Here is a 14,366-nt window from a genome sequence, read left to right as displayed (position 1 = left end):
TAATATTAGTGGGTAGAGGACACGCAGGCTGGAGCCCGGGGATAGGAGTGTGCTGCTGAGGGGAGTAGGTGAGGAGAAGGCACAGGCTGGTAACATTAGGGGGTACAGGTGGCTGGCATGAGGGGGGTGTTAGAATGGGAAGGGCTCTTCACCAGGCATAATACATCTGCCCCATTTTACACACATTTTTGTGGTATTATTAGATGTGTAAATTTCCACATGATGTCTGCAGAAGATCCAGTCTGTGGCTTGAAAACCTGCTCACTCTCTAGCTGCCCAGCTTACATGAGTCGGCATAACATTGCCCATCATGAGTGAGACAGTATTTGGACTCGGAAGCCCTGGAGATACTGTAGAGCAGGCATGTCCAAAGTCAGGCCCGGGGGCCAATTGCGGCCCGTGTTGTCATTTCAAGTGGCCCGCAGCCTCCAGCTGGAAGCGGGCAGAGCATAATATGTGGGAAGCACAGCACAGGACACTAATGGTGGGGCCCCAGCGAGTGCGCCTTTATCTTGTTTTCTGCTGCAGTGAGGAGGTGCTGGCTGCCACAGTCAGATGTGTTTGGCATCCTATCCCTGCTGCTGCAATCGTATATCACCCTACTCCACAATCACAGTGACAGCTGTGTTTGGGGAGAGGGGCAGCAAGGGGGAAGCTTGCTCCCGTACCATGCAGAGTGGAGGAGGGCGGCAGCGGGAGCCCAAGCATCTCCTGTCCTTGCAGTTCCTGCTTTGCCTCTCCTTCCTCTGGCACATACAAGGGGCTGGGAAACATACAGAGAAGGGAGGGGGCAGATTGGGGGACATACAGTGAAGGAGGGTCAGGCTGGGGGACATACAGTGAATGGAGGCAGTGATGGCCATTCAGAGAAGGGGGAGCAGGGGAAGGCTGGGGGACATACAATGAATGGAGGCACTGATGGACATTAAGAATGTCAGGCTGGTTGGTCGGCCCCCACACATTTACACTTCACCAATCTGGCCCTCGTCGCAAAAAGTTTGGACACCCCTGCTGTAGAGTCTGTGAGTAACATATAATGCCTATATGTAAATATATGGCTAGAGCCCAGGGAGAGGAGCCAGCTGCTGAGGGGAGTGGGTGAGGAGGAGGCACAGGCTGGTAATATTAAGGGGTAGAGGACATGCAGGGCAGAGACGGGGAAAGGAGCCAGCTGCTGAGGGGAGTGGGTGAGAAGGAGGCACATGCTGGTAACATTAGGGGGTAGAGGACATGCAGGGCGGAGACGGGGAGAGGAGCGTGCTGCTGAGGGAGTAGGAGAGGAGGAGGCACAGGCTGGTAACATTAGGGGGTAGAGGACACTTAGGGCGGAGCCCGGGGAGAGGAGCCTGCTGCTGAGTGGAGTAGGTGAGGAGGAGGCACAGGATGGTAACATTATTGGGTAGAGGACACGCAGGCCAGAGCCTGGGGAGAGGAGCCTGCTGCTGAGGGGAGTAGATGAGAAGGAGGCACAGGCTGGTAACATTATTGGGTAGAGGACACGCAAGCCAGAGCCCGGGGAGAGGAGCCTGCTGCTGAGGGAGTAGGTGAGGAGGAGGCACAGGCTGGTAATATTATTGGGTAGAGGACACGCAGGCCGGAGCCCAGGGAGAGGAGCCTGCTGCTGAGGGAGTAGGTGAGGAGGAGGCACAGGCTGGTAATATTAGTGGGTAGAGGACACGCAGGCCGGAGCCCAGGGATAGGAGTGTGCTGCTGAGGGGAGTAGGTGAGGAGGAGGTACAGGCTGGTAATATTAGTGGGTAGAGGACATGCAGGCCAGAGCCCAGGGAGAGGAGCCTGCTGCTGAGGGGAGTAGGTGAGGAGGAGGTACAGGCTGGTAATATTAGTGGGTAGAGGACACGCATCCTCGAGCCCGGGGATAGGAGTGTGCTGCTGAGGGGAGTAGGTGAGGAGGAGGTACAGGCTGGTAATATTAGTGGGTAGAGGACACGTAGGGCGGAGCCCGGGGAGAGGACCCTGCTGCTGAGGGGAGTAGGTAAGGAGGAGGCACAGGCTGGTAATATTAGGGGGTAGAGGACACATAGGGTGGAGCCCGGGGAGAGGAGCCTGCTGCTGAGGGGAGTAGGTGAGGAGGAGGCACAGGCTGGTAACATTATTGGGTAGAGGACACGCAGGCCAGAGCCCGGGGAGAGGAGCCTGCTGCTGAGGGAGTAGGGGAGGAGGAGGCACAGGCTGGTAATATTATTGGGTAGAGGACACGCAGGCCGGAGCCCGGGGATAGGAGAGTGCTGCTGAGGGAGTAGGTGAGGAGGAGGCACAGGCTAGTAATATTAGTGGGTAGAGGACACGCAGGCCGGAGCCCGGGGATAGGAGTGTGCTGCTGAGGGGAGTAGGTGTGGAGGAGGTACAGGCTGGTAATATTAGTGGGTAGAGGACATGCAGGCCGGAGCCCAGGGAGAGGAGCCTGCTGCTGAGGGGAGTAGGTGAGGAGGAGGCACAGCCTGGTAATATTAGTAGGTAGAGGACACGCATCCTGGAGCCCGGGGATAGGAGTGTGCTGCTGAGGAGAGTAGGTGAGGAGGAGGCACAGGCTGGTAACATTAGGGGGTACAGGTGGCTGGCATGAGGGGGGTGTTAGAATGGGAAGGGCTCTTCACCAGGCATAATACATCTGCCCCATTTTACACACATTTTTGTGGTATTATTAGATGTAATTATTATGCTCACAGTAATTGATGGTAGCATCGCAATACTGTGACTACACACACACACATACAGTATATATAGCAGAGATACAAAACAGCACTCAACCTTATTGAAAGTTGGTTAAGTGATATAAATACATACTGCTTCCTCCTCCTAGTGTTGTTAAGGTCCATACACACTGGGTGGCTTTCCCCCTGTGCGGCGCCATCAGCAGGGGGTGGACGGCTTTGCATAGCGCAGCGCTATGGAAAGCCGTCCTCAAAGCCGCACATCTGGTAATACCAGCAGATGAATGGCTTTCCCGGGGATGATGCTGGAGCGCGCATCACTGCTCATCGCCCGGCCGTACACACTGGGCGGCTTTCATGCTGAAAGCCACTCAAACGAGAAAACTGAGCGGATTTCTTGTGACAGTCACCCAGTGTGTATGGGCCTTTACATTGGTGTGAATTTGTGGTTCGTTGCCTTACATTTCATGCCAATAGAGACACTCCTCCTTCCGAGCTGTCTCTGATGAGTGAGGATTATATAGTACTGTTCACACTAAAGGGGGATACAGACTGGTGACCCGTGCTCCGTGCTGAGTGACGGGCTTAAGCACGATCGCTCAGCACACATCATGCTGCACCCACGATGCTGTGTGCTGAGCGATCGTGCTGAGCGGGGCCTTGCCTATTTTAATAGGCAAAGTATCGCCATCTAGAAGGAAAGCCAGCGCTAGTGCTGTCTTACCCTGCGGACAATAGCGATGATGGAGAAAATCGCTGGGCTGAATCACTTAGTGCACACACACAGAGCAATTATTGCCCATTGAAACGATTTTCCCAGGGGTGGACGACTTTCAAGCCATTCACCCTGTCGGTCATCAGCTGGTAATACCAGCAGATGAGTGGTGGCCACCGGCGATGATGCGGGAGCGGCATCACCGCTGCCCCATACACACTGGGCAGCTTTTCAGCTAAAAGCAGCTTAAACGACAATATTGAGTGTCTTTCAGTTGAAAATCGCCCAGTGTGTATGGGCCTTTAATATGCCATGATGGCATACTGGGAGGTCCTATGCAAAGGTTCAGCTATTGTTATCTACAGCATTGGTTCTCAACCTCGGTCCTCATGTACCCCCAACAGTGCATGTTTTCCAGGTCTCCACACAGAATCACAGGGGAAATTATTAGCTCCACCTGTGGATCTTTTAAGATGTGTCAGTGAATAATGAGTGCACCTGTGCACCTGCCATGTGACCTGGAAAACGTGCACTGTTGGGGGTCCTTGAGGACCGAGGTTGAGAACTATTGACCTATAGTATTAAAAATCAAAATGTATAATAAAAGGGTTATGGAGGGGTGTCAATTCCCATGCAGTCTATCAAAGTTGGTGGTGCCCTCAAGAGTATTGGACATAGTGTTATTAATAAAGGGTTATCCCTCTGGATAAAATGAAAGGATGCAACAATTTTTTGGGGGGGGGGGGGGACATACTGTTACGTGAAATAGGTTATATCAATATTCCAATTTTACTGAAACTTTTATTAGTATACTTTTAAAAGGAAAATTGAGAAAAAAGCATTTGTGACAAACCACATATATCATAATAATGCTACGGCCCAGTTTCTGGTAGTAAATGAGGCCTACCACTCTTACTTACACATGGGATAGCTCCGGGCTATAGCCCTGGCCCTGGGGATGATTTTCCCATCATCACTGTCCCCATTCACCCAGTGTGTATAAGGACCATAAGGCGTCCAGGAAAGTGTGCGTCCTTCGGTGGCATCAGAAAGTACTAAAGAAGAGCATGGATTTCTTACAGCATCTCTGATATTGCTCCCCATGCCAGAGGATGCCGTTCTGCTCTGTGTTTAGTAAGTGCCCATTTGGAGGAATTAATAGACAACAAGTAGGTCTGTGGCATTATTCCTGTGTGTGTGTGGGTGGTTAGGAAACATGAATGTCAGTGGAAAATGGGACATTTTGCTACAGTTATAAATGTTGCTCATCTCTTGTAACCTGGATGTGAGATTTGTCCTGTCCCAGTATAGGACAATCCCTGTATCAGTACTATAGACCTCCACCGTACTATTCGGTACCTTATACTGGACATAGAGGACAGTCATGTGACCCTCATGGCCTGTGGCTTTAAGCTGGGTACACACTAGAAGATATTTCGAACAACTACGGATGAGAAAGCCCTGTTTGAGTGCTGCCACTTTTTACTTATTGCAGCCCGCCACCCCCGGACGGTGAGAGCTCAAATGACGGCTCCAGCAGCCGACAACGCCCGGATGGAGGAACTGTATTATAATCATCTTCTAATAAATCAGTATTTTAGTTGGTTTAGCATCTGTTCTATAAGGAGACCCTGGTTCCTGTATTTCCCCCGGAATGCCCTGTATACTATCTGATCACTCTCCCTCTCAGGGTTGGGCTACTTGGGCTACTTCAGGTGGGTACTTACAGAGCTCAATATACATTACACGGTTCCCAGGCGTCAGCTCATCGCACTGACTATTCTTCACCTGTTACATTGGCCGGCGGCTACAGTATAATCAGTTTCCAGCTTATTTACAATGTGATTGTACCATTAGGTTGAATTACATATATTGTTTTTTAGTGTCTGTGCTCCACGCTTTACTATTATTTGCATGTCATCCAATACATAAATTTATTAGCATTTAATGAACAACAATTGCGAAAAGATATTTCAGGGCTCAGTCATGTTAGACATGAGTGTTTCCCCCCTTTTTATAGACTCCAATCTATGCTGGTCCGCACTCCCGGAATGTACAGGAGACTCAGGAGGTTGGAAAAGATGTTCTGACAAAAGTGTACAGAAGTGCCTCCCGTTACATCTGCTGGAATTCCCTCACCCCCTACACCTGGTATCCGGAGGGCACCATTTAATAGCAGGTGAGTATGTGATCATTTTCCCTCTTGTAACTTACATATAATGTATTTTCCAATCACATTTGCTGGAGATCTGCCTAGAAAATGAATGGGGTCTACAGATCCATATAACCCAATGAGGGAGAGTGGCTGGTGCTTTTAGTGCCGGAGTAATTGGATAGTTAAGATAAAGAGAAGCAGTTGTGGCATCAGTGGCACAGATAGTGGTGAGGAAATATCTGTTTTACTGGACAACACTTCAACTTCATTCCACATAAAATTTCCAATGTAGTTATGGGGGGTTAATGGGCAAATAAATGCAACTTTAAGGGGGATATTTACTAAGAGGGGAGTTCTATTTCACATGGTGTTGCTATGGGCAACCAATACGAATCTACTTCTTTATTTAGCACCTTCTAGAAGATAATAGATAGTAACTGATTGGTTGCCCATAGCAACATCCCATGTGAAATAGAACTCCCATCTTAGTATATTTCCCCCTAAGTATCCTTACATACCAATGTGCCTATAAGGAAACTTTCCAATTTGCCCATTATTCATTCTCTCACTCTCCCATTTCCTCCGCTCTGTCCCTCCCCCCCGCCCCCCATTTCCTCTCTGTCTCACACTGACATTTCTCCCTATTCTCCCTCTATCCCGCATGGACTACTATTTTCCACTAACCCCTGTATCTCCCGTTTCCCTTCCTCTCTCTGTCTCTCTCTGTCTCATTGCTCCTTTTCCCCCCTATTCCAACAATCTTTTATTCTTCCCCTATCCTCTTTTTTACACTGTCGCATTTCACAATATCTCTCTCATTGTCACACTCACACTTTATCATCCCCTCTCGTCTCTTTCTCTCTCTCTCTCCCCCCTTTCATTTCTCTCGCACACTTGCTCACGCATTCTCATTTGCCCCTATTCTCACTCTCCCATTTCCTCCGCTCTCCCCCTCCCCCGCCATTTCCTTTACCCCGTCTATGTCTCACACTCCCATTTGCCCCTATAATCCCTCTCTCTTACATGGTCTACTATTTCTCACTATCCTCTATCTACCATTGCCCTTACCCCCTCTCACGCGTACTCTCTCTCTCTCTCTCATTTCTGCCATCCTATATTTTATTTTCTCACATTTCCACTATTCTCTTTCACACTCTCACATCTCAAAATATCTTTCTCATTGTCACACTCACACACACTCTCAACCCCCCTCTCTTCTCTCTATTCCTTCTTTCTCTCTCTCCCCCCTTCCATTTCTCTCATACTTGCTCATTCCCTCGCATTTCCCCCTATTCCATATCTCCCTCTATCCCCTCCTCAATCTTACTATTTTCATTCTCTCTCTACCATCTTTTCCACCTCTCTCACTCTCCCGTTTCTCCCTATTCCTTCTGTCTCACACTCACTCTCATTTCCCTTTATTCTCTTCTTCTCTCCTTCCTCTACTATTCTTTGTCTCTGATTCTCTCCCATCTTCCCCTTCTTTCTCTCTCTCGCTCTATCTGTCTCGCTTGTGTTGATGCGGATACTTTCCCAAGTCTTCTATGGACTCTAGCTATCTGCAGACAAGTGCAAGTACTGGTAGATTATAGAGGTACTTGCAGGGTTTCTTACACCAAAGCCCAGCTGTGCTGTGCTAATACCGTATATGTGGATGAGCCATTCATCCGTAACCAATAACTGATCTGCGATAACATTTTAGAAGCATCACCTTAATTCTTAATGAATAAAAACAGATGTAAATCGGAACATCATTATTTATTGCTATGTACTGTAATGACAGTGGTCTTCACTATTACAGTACTGTATGTTCCATGGTTACATCTTAGCTGTAGCTGTACTGCCATATGCTCTCGTATCTGTAAGCCCCATACACACTAGACAACGGGCTCCACCGATATTGTGCGTACACACTGAACGATATCGACAGTGACGTCACCCTCCCACAGCTAATAGCATGCCTTTATTCTGCGGGAGACGTCAGGGGCCATAGGGATGACAGTGGGTAGAGAGTGGATGAGGAACCATTCCAGCACCAGAAAGGTTAATCTAAACATATAGGATGAGTTTATACCTATACATAATCACAGTCACTAGGAATTTCCCCTGTGCGGCTTTGGCAAGAACAACACAAGCACTACTGGATATAAGTGAAAACTAATTTAGTTTATTGACACACAGAATATAGTGCAAAGAGGTGATGATGCAGGGTTCCAGATATCACTTGATAAATGCAAGTAACCAGGAGACTGGAACTGGATAGTGGACCGACATTTTGAAGCAACTTGTGACTGATCAGCTTTATCACCAAGTCTGGAGGTTAGAATTATCCTCATCTGAAGGAAAGGGTAGAAATATTGGACCTTGGAACGCTCCCTTGCTCTCTGGATTGGGGAATGTCCCCAGATGCTCTGGGACCGCTCCCTATAAACAGGAGATTGGGCTTGCACCCTCCCACTGTAAACTGGCGACCTCTTTAATAATATCACAAAAAGAAAATTGAACAAAGTCAAATATCCTAGTGGAACATAGTCTGGATTAAAATAGCTGTTGGTAAATTGGTGGTGTACCTGTAAATTTAAATTAATATAAAATATAACCTAAGTTCTGGCCCCTAACCTCCCCTTACTGGCCAGCCAATCACCCACTTTTGATGTTATATTCTATATACATTTTCAGAGAGCTCTTTAATGTAATCTTTCTTTACATAGGTCCTGATTCGGCTTAGATCACATTTTATACACTGTCCCCATCAGCTTATTATGTGTGATCCTTAAGCAATGCAAATGCAGGAGGAGGTGCAGACCACCCCATATCGGCATTTGCAATCATATGGAACTGTGATGCGATCGCTGTTTAGAGGAACATCGTGACCATCGGTTGCGGTGTCCCACTACGACTACAACCCGAGTAAAGGGGCATACACACGTAGAGATCTGTGCTAAGCAATTTTGCTAACCTATTTTGCTAAGCAATTTTGCTGGTGTCAAGATCGCCCATGGGGAGCACATACACATGCAGAGATTTGAGCTAAGTGATTTTGCTTAAGCAAAAATAGTCAGGGTAATGGTTCAGAATGAGAGATTGTGATCAATATCTCTCATTCTGTACACACAGAGAGATTTGCAGTCATTTGCTAAGCAATCTGACTAGATTGTGACTGCATGCACTGATTTAGTTAGCAAGAGATATATAATCTCTCGGAGCATACACACGGAGAGATCTGTGCTTACTTTCTAAGCAATCTAGTCAGATTGCTTAGAAAATAGCACAAATTAGCTCCGTGTGTACACCCCTTTAGTCTCATCTTACTCAGCCTTGCAATCGCAGGTGGGCTTGCGAAGCGAAGGAAACTTCACCTTGCAGCTTAAATGGAAATGTATGTAAAATATAACATCAGTTCTGGCCTCCAACCTCCCCAGATAAGCCAGCCAATCACTCACCTATGATGTTATATTTTATATACATTTTCAGAAGATAACTCTTCAATGTAAACTTACTTTACATAGGGCTTTGTTCAGCTTGGATCGCATATGATATGCTGCTCACAGCAGCTTATTATGTGCGATCATTAAGAAATGCAAATGCAGGAGATGGTGCATACCACCCACTGGCTACATTTGCAATCCAATTAAACTGCGATCAGATAGCAGTTTAGAGGAACGCGGTGTCCTCCTGCAACTACAGCCTGAGTTAAAACCCCCATACACTAGTCCAACTTGTTCTTACCAGTTTGACCTTGAGAGCCCCCCAGCAGCTCCCCGGGAGGCTCGCTTACGATTTGACACTTGATGGGCCAAATTTACATGCAATAAATTGCATGCGATATATTGCATGTAATATTCCCCGTGGGGTGGGTAGCAGGGTCTGTGCAGGGGGTGGGCAGTGGGGTCCGTGTGGTGCAGGGCAGACAGGGGGGTCCGTGCGATGGCTGGGAACTAGTGCTATTTGCCGGGTGGGAAGCGGCTGCTGAATGTGAAAAAATATTTTTTAACGACTGGCCGGCTGTTTATTGGTTGAGAGAATTCTCTCAGCCAATTAGCGTTCAGCTAGTCTTTTCAAAATATTTTTCACATTTAGCAGCCGCTCCCCCCCTCCCCGCCAGGCAAATAGCGTTAATAGTTCCCAGCTGTTGCGCCGACCCCACTGCCCGCCACACGGAACCCACTGCTGTACATAAGCACCCGCAATGTGACTGGTTGGTCCGATACAATACATTTAATGTGCAGCCCGTCCGATCTCCCTACCCCGACCACGCATCGGATTGTAGGGGCTGTCAAACACATCTGACAAGTGTATGGGCACCATAATTCTCATCTTACTCAGACTTGCAGTCATAGGTTGTTTTGCGAGGCCAAGGAAACTTTGCTATGCCGTATAAATGTGCCGTATTTTTCGGACCATAAGACGCACCTGACCATAAGACGCACCTAGTTTTTGGGGAGGAAAACAGGGGGAAAAATATTCTGAACCACAGTGCTCAGGTACAGTCGCTGAAACCCAATGCCCTGGCATAGCACTATAAAATAATAGTGGACAGTGGTTCTGGAGCAAGTGTGGTATTATACATAGATTCATGAGATGTGAAGCCCAAACAATAACCAGATGCAGCAACTGTGTGGCTGCTGCAGCTCCTCCTATACACACAGTGTCTGCGGATGCTTGGAGGAACAGCAGTATAACAAATTGTGTCATAATACCATTTATTTATCAATGTGTCCTGTGGTATGTCATATACATATGTACATCTGCACATTAGGGGCGCTTGGATAATTGTTGTTATATTGGGGGGATGCAGAGTGGGGTAGAGGTGGTTTCCACCCTGCTGGGGCTGCAGCTTGGAGAGTGGGGTAGGGGTGTGGGGAGAAGGTGAAACTCAGTTTCGTGGGTAAGGGAGAAGGGTACTGGCCTGTTACTGCAGGCAGAGTCAATGGCTTGGCAGGCAGTCACAGGTTAGTGGTGCAGGGGGCTGGCATCCCGTCCCAGTACACCTCTAACCTGTGTAGACAGTGGCTTCCCTCTGGTCCTCCTCACAGTGATGCTGGTCCTTGAAGTCCTCCTGGTTTGGTCTGTGTGCGGCCGAATCTCAAACCCGGCTCCACAGTGCCGGCAGCGGGGGCGACTTCCGGGTGTTCGGGGTCACGTGATCCTTCTACCCGGTGTCGCTTCCTCCACCAGCTGTGTGGGCTCAACTCCCGACTGGAGGAGACTGGGTCTTCCTTGCGTGGCGTGTGTGTTTGAGAGCAATGTTCTGTCACTGCACATATCTGGCTCCAGCTGTCCACATTCGGTCCATAAGACGCACATAGTTTTTCTCCCACGTTTTGTGGGAGAAAAAGTGCGTCTTATGGTCAGAAAAATACGGTATATAAAATATAACATATGTTTTGGCCTCCATCCTGCCCAGAAAAGCCAGCCAATCACTCGCCTTTTATGTTATATTGTATATACATTTTCAGAAGAAAACTCTTCAATGTAATCTTACTGCGATCGCAGTTTAGATGTACATCGTGACCATCGGTTGCAGCATCCCTTTGCCTGAGTAATTTTCATCTTTCTCAGACGTGCAGTTGTAGGTCGTCTTGCGAGACCAAAGGAACTTTGCTTTACAACTTCAATATAAATGTATATAAAATGTAACATCAGTTCTGGCCTCCAACCTCCCCAGATAAGCCAGCCAATCACTCGCCTTGTTTTCAGAAGATGCCTGATTCAGTGTGGATCGCATATGATAAGATGCTCGCAGGAGCTTATCATGTGTGATCCTTAACCCCTTCACTGGTAATCCCGAGAATTTTCCAGGCTATGGGCGGGATTCTCTAAAATCCGCAGCCCTCTTCGCCGGCCACCGCATTTCTAATGACCGCATATTCTCTTGCGATGCGGCGCCGTTGCTGGACTTCCGGGTCTATGACCCGGGAGTCCGTCTGCGCATGCGCAGACTGACGCGCCGGCCGCAGGGCATGCTGGGAGGGATCCTTGATGGATCCCTCACACACCGCTGCGGTAAGAAGCCCATAGGCTTCTGCAGGGAACCGCCAGCTTTTGCTGGCGATTCCCTCCGCAGCGGTGACACTGCGGAGGGAGGTTAGAGAATACAGAAATGCGGTAAAAACCCAGATAACGGGGTTTTTACCACATTTCTGTAATAGAGAATCTTGTCCTATGCCTTAATGCCCAGACTGGCAAGCCCAGAAAATTCTCGGGTTTCCCCGGCTCTCTCGCCTCTGCTTGTGGCGCCGGCTTATGACAAGCAGCGTAAATGTATATTTATATAAAATATAACATCAGTTCTGGCCTCCATCCTCCCCAAGTTGCCAGCCAATCACTCACCTTTGATGTTATATTTTATAAAGATTCAGCTTGGATCGCATACAGTATGATAAGCTGCTTACAGTAGCTTATCACGTGGGATCCTCAAGCAATGCAAATGCAGGAGGAGGTGCATACCACCCCCTGCCGGCATTTGTGATCATATCAAACTGCGATGCAATGGCAGTTTAGGGGACATCGCGACCATCGTTTGCAGTGTCCCTCTATGACTACAGCCTAAGTAAGTCTCCCCTTACTCAGTCTTGCAGTCGCAGGCTGGCTTGCAAGGCGAAGGAAACTTCACCTTGCAGCATAAATGTATATTTATATAAAATATAAAATCAGTTCTGGCCTCCATCCGCCCCAAGTTGCCAGCCAATTCCTCGCCTTTGATGTTATATTTTATATAAATTCAGCTTGGGCCACATATGATAAGCTGCTCACAGCAGCTTATCACGTGGGATCCTCAAGCAATGCAAATGCAGGAGGAGGAGCATACCACCCCTTGCCGGCATTTGTGATCATATCAAACTGATTGCAGATTAGAGGAACATTGCGACCGTTGGTCCCTGTGTCCCTTTACGACTACAGCCTAAGCAAAACTGGCCAGACACTTGTGCGATTCTCCGAGGGGAGAAGTCGCACACGATCAATAGCCGAGTCCACCTGCATTTTCTGTTGACACTCCCTGTAAATGGCTGGGTGCCTCACCCAAACTCCGGCCGCCTGTCAATCTCCCTGTGTGCGGAAAGTGATGAGAAGCTGTCACTGGCTTTCATAGCAGAGAGATTTTGGCTTAGATCACATATGATAGGCTGCTCGCAGCAGCTTATCATGTGCGATCCTTGTCACCCTCTGTCTGCATATTTCATCGTATTGAACTGTAATGTAATTGCAGTTTAGCGGAACATCGGGACCATCGGACGCAGTGTCCCTCCGCAACTACAACCTGATAAGTGTCATCTTACTCAGGCTTGCAGTTGCGTGTCAGCTTGCAAGACAAAGAAAACTGTGCCTTGCAGCGTAAATGTGTTTACCCCCCGCATGTCTAGTCCCTACCCGTGATGCAATTGCAAAGTACTTGCAATCACTTCTCAGAAATGTGATTTGCATTGCAAAAATGTGATAACATTTCCAGGGTAGCCCCCTTTCTGCGCAGCCTCCTATTTAACCACCCAGGCAGTGGTATCCTCCAGCCATGGGTATCCTCTCCTCCTGTTTAACCACCAACCAGTGGCATCCTCCTGCCACATAGGTATCCATTCCTCCTGTTAAACCATCTAGCCAGTGGAATCCTCCGGCCATGGGTTTCCCGTCCTCCTGTTTAACCATCTGGCCAGTGTTATCCTCCTGCCATAGGTATCCAGTCCTCCTGTTTAACCATCTGACCAGTGTTATCCTCCTGCCATAGGTATCCAGAGGGAGATTCTCTAAGCGAAAAATGCGGTAAAAAACCCGTTACCGTGGCGGGGGGCTTCGCCAGAAAAATCTGGCAATGCCCCATAGAAGCCAATGGGCTTCTACCGCATCCCACCGCCGCCCCGCAACGACGCCCCGCATGGACCCCCGCCGCCCTGCATTGCCCCCTCATCTGTGTCCGGGCAGCACAGAGCTGTGCTGGCCGGACCTGTGACCTCCTCCCTGCACTGATCCTCTTCTGGGTGCAGGGAGGAGGAGAGCCCGGCGCAGCAGCAGCAGCGCCGGGTGTGTGAGGGAGGGGGGAGCCGCCGGGACCTGCAGGGACCCGGCAACTCTCACCGCAAAGGACAGCTCTTAACGCAAGAGCTGTCCTTTGGTATAATTATCGCATAAACATATGCAATAATTATAAATGCGAAGAAAGGCGAAGGGGGGCAGAGATTCTTAGAGAATCTCCCCCATTGTCCTCCTGTTTAACCATTCAGCCAGTGAATTCATTCAGCCTGCTCACAGCAGCTTATTATGTGGGATCCTCAAGCAATGCAAATGCAGGAGGAGGTGCTTACCACCCCCTGCCTCCATTTATGATCATAACAAACTGCGATTGCAGTTTAGAAAAACATCATGACCATCGGTGGCTGTGACGCTGCGACTGCAGCCTGAGAAATGGTGTGTACACACGTTAGATGTGCCTTAAGATCTTATCCACGATCTGATCAGATAGGATCGTGGATAGGATCTTAAGGCACATCCGATTTGCATCCTATCTTGACTATATAGTGCAGATCTGCACTATATAGACAAGGCAGCCAAGACTTTCTGGCTTCCGATACATGAACGCGCATCGGGATCGGATCGGGATCGCAAGGGTTAAAACCCTTGCGATCTGCATCCGATGTTGATCCGATGCCGCCGTGAAACTACACTAGTAACGGAGTTAGAGAGAGAGGGTGAGGGCAGAGACGCTGAGGGGGGAGTTAGATAGAGTGTGAGGGCTGAGAGGGGAGTGAGAGGGTGAGGGCAGAGCCGCTGAGGGTGAGTTAGAGAGAGGGTGAGAACAGAGACGCTGAGAGGGAGGGTAGAGATGCTGAGG

At 48.7% G+C, this 14,366-nt stretch overlaps 1 protein-coding gene across 5 annotated transcripts in view; it reads left to right on the top strand.

Moving 5' to 3' along the window:
* The window catches only part of LOC146045901 (uncharacterized), a 162,632-nt gene that overhangs the window by 124,580 nt on the left and 23,686 nt on the right, over window positions 1-14,366 (top strand). For 4 of the 5 annotated variants that reach the window (XR_014465668.1, XR_014465667.1, XR_014465671.1 and 1 more), the window contains one exon: window positions 5,408-5,566. The exons of the other annotated variant lie outside the window; for it this stretch is intronic. The gene's annotated coding sequence lies outside the window, so the exon portion shown is untranslated. The remainder of the gene's footprint in view (window positions 1-5,407; window positions 5,567-14,366) is intronic. 5 annotated transcript variants of the gene reach the window in all.

Source organism: Crinia signifera, chromosome 11, assembly GCF_055691185.1.
Source record: "Crinia signifera chromosome 11, ASM5569118v1, whole genome shotgun sequence".
In the NCBI taxonomy this organism is placed as follows: domain Eukaryota; kingdom Metazoa; phylum Chordata; class Amphibia; order Anura; family Myobatrachidae; genus Crinia; species Crinia signifera.
The sequence above is the reverse complement of the archived record's forward strand: the minus strand, read 5'-3'. Positions and strand labels throughout refer to the sequence as shown.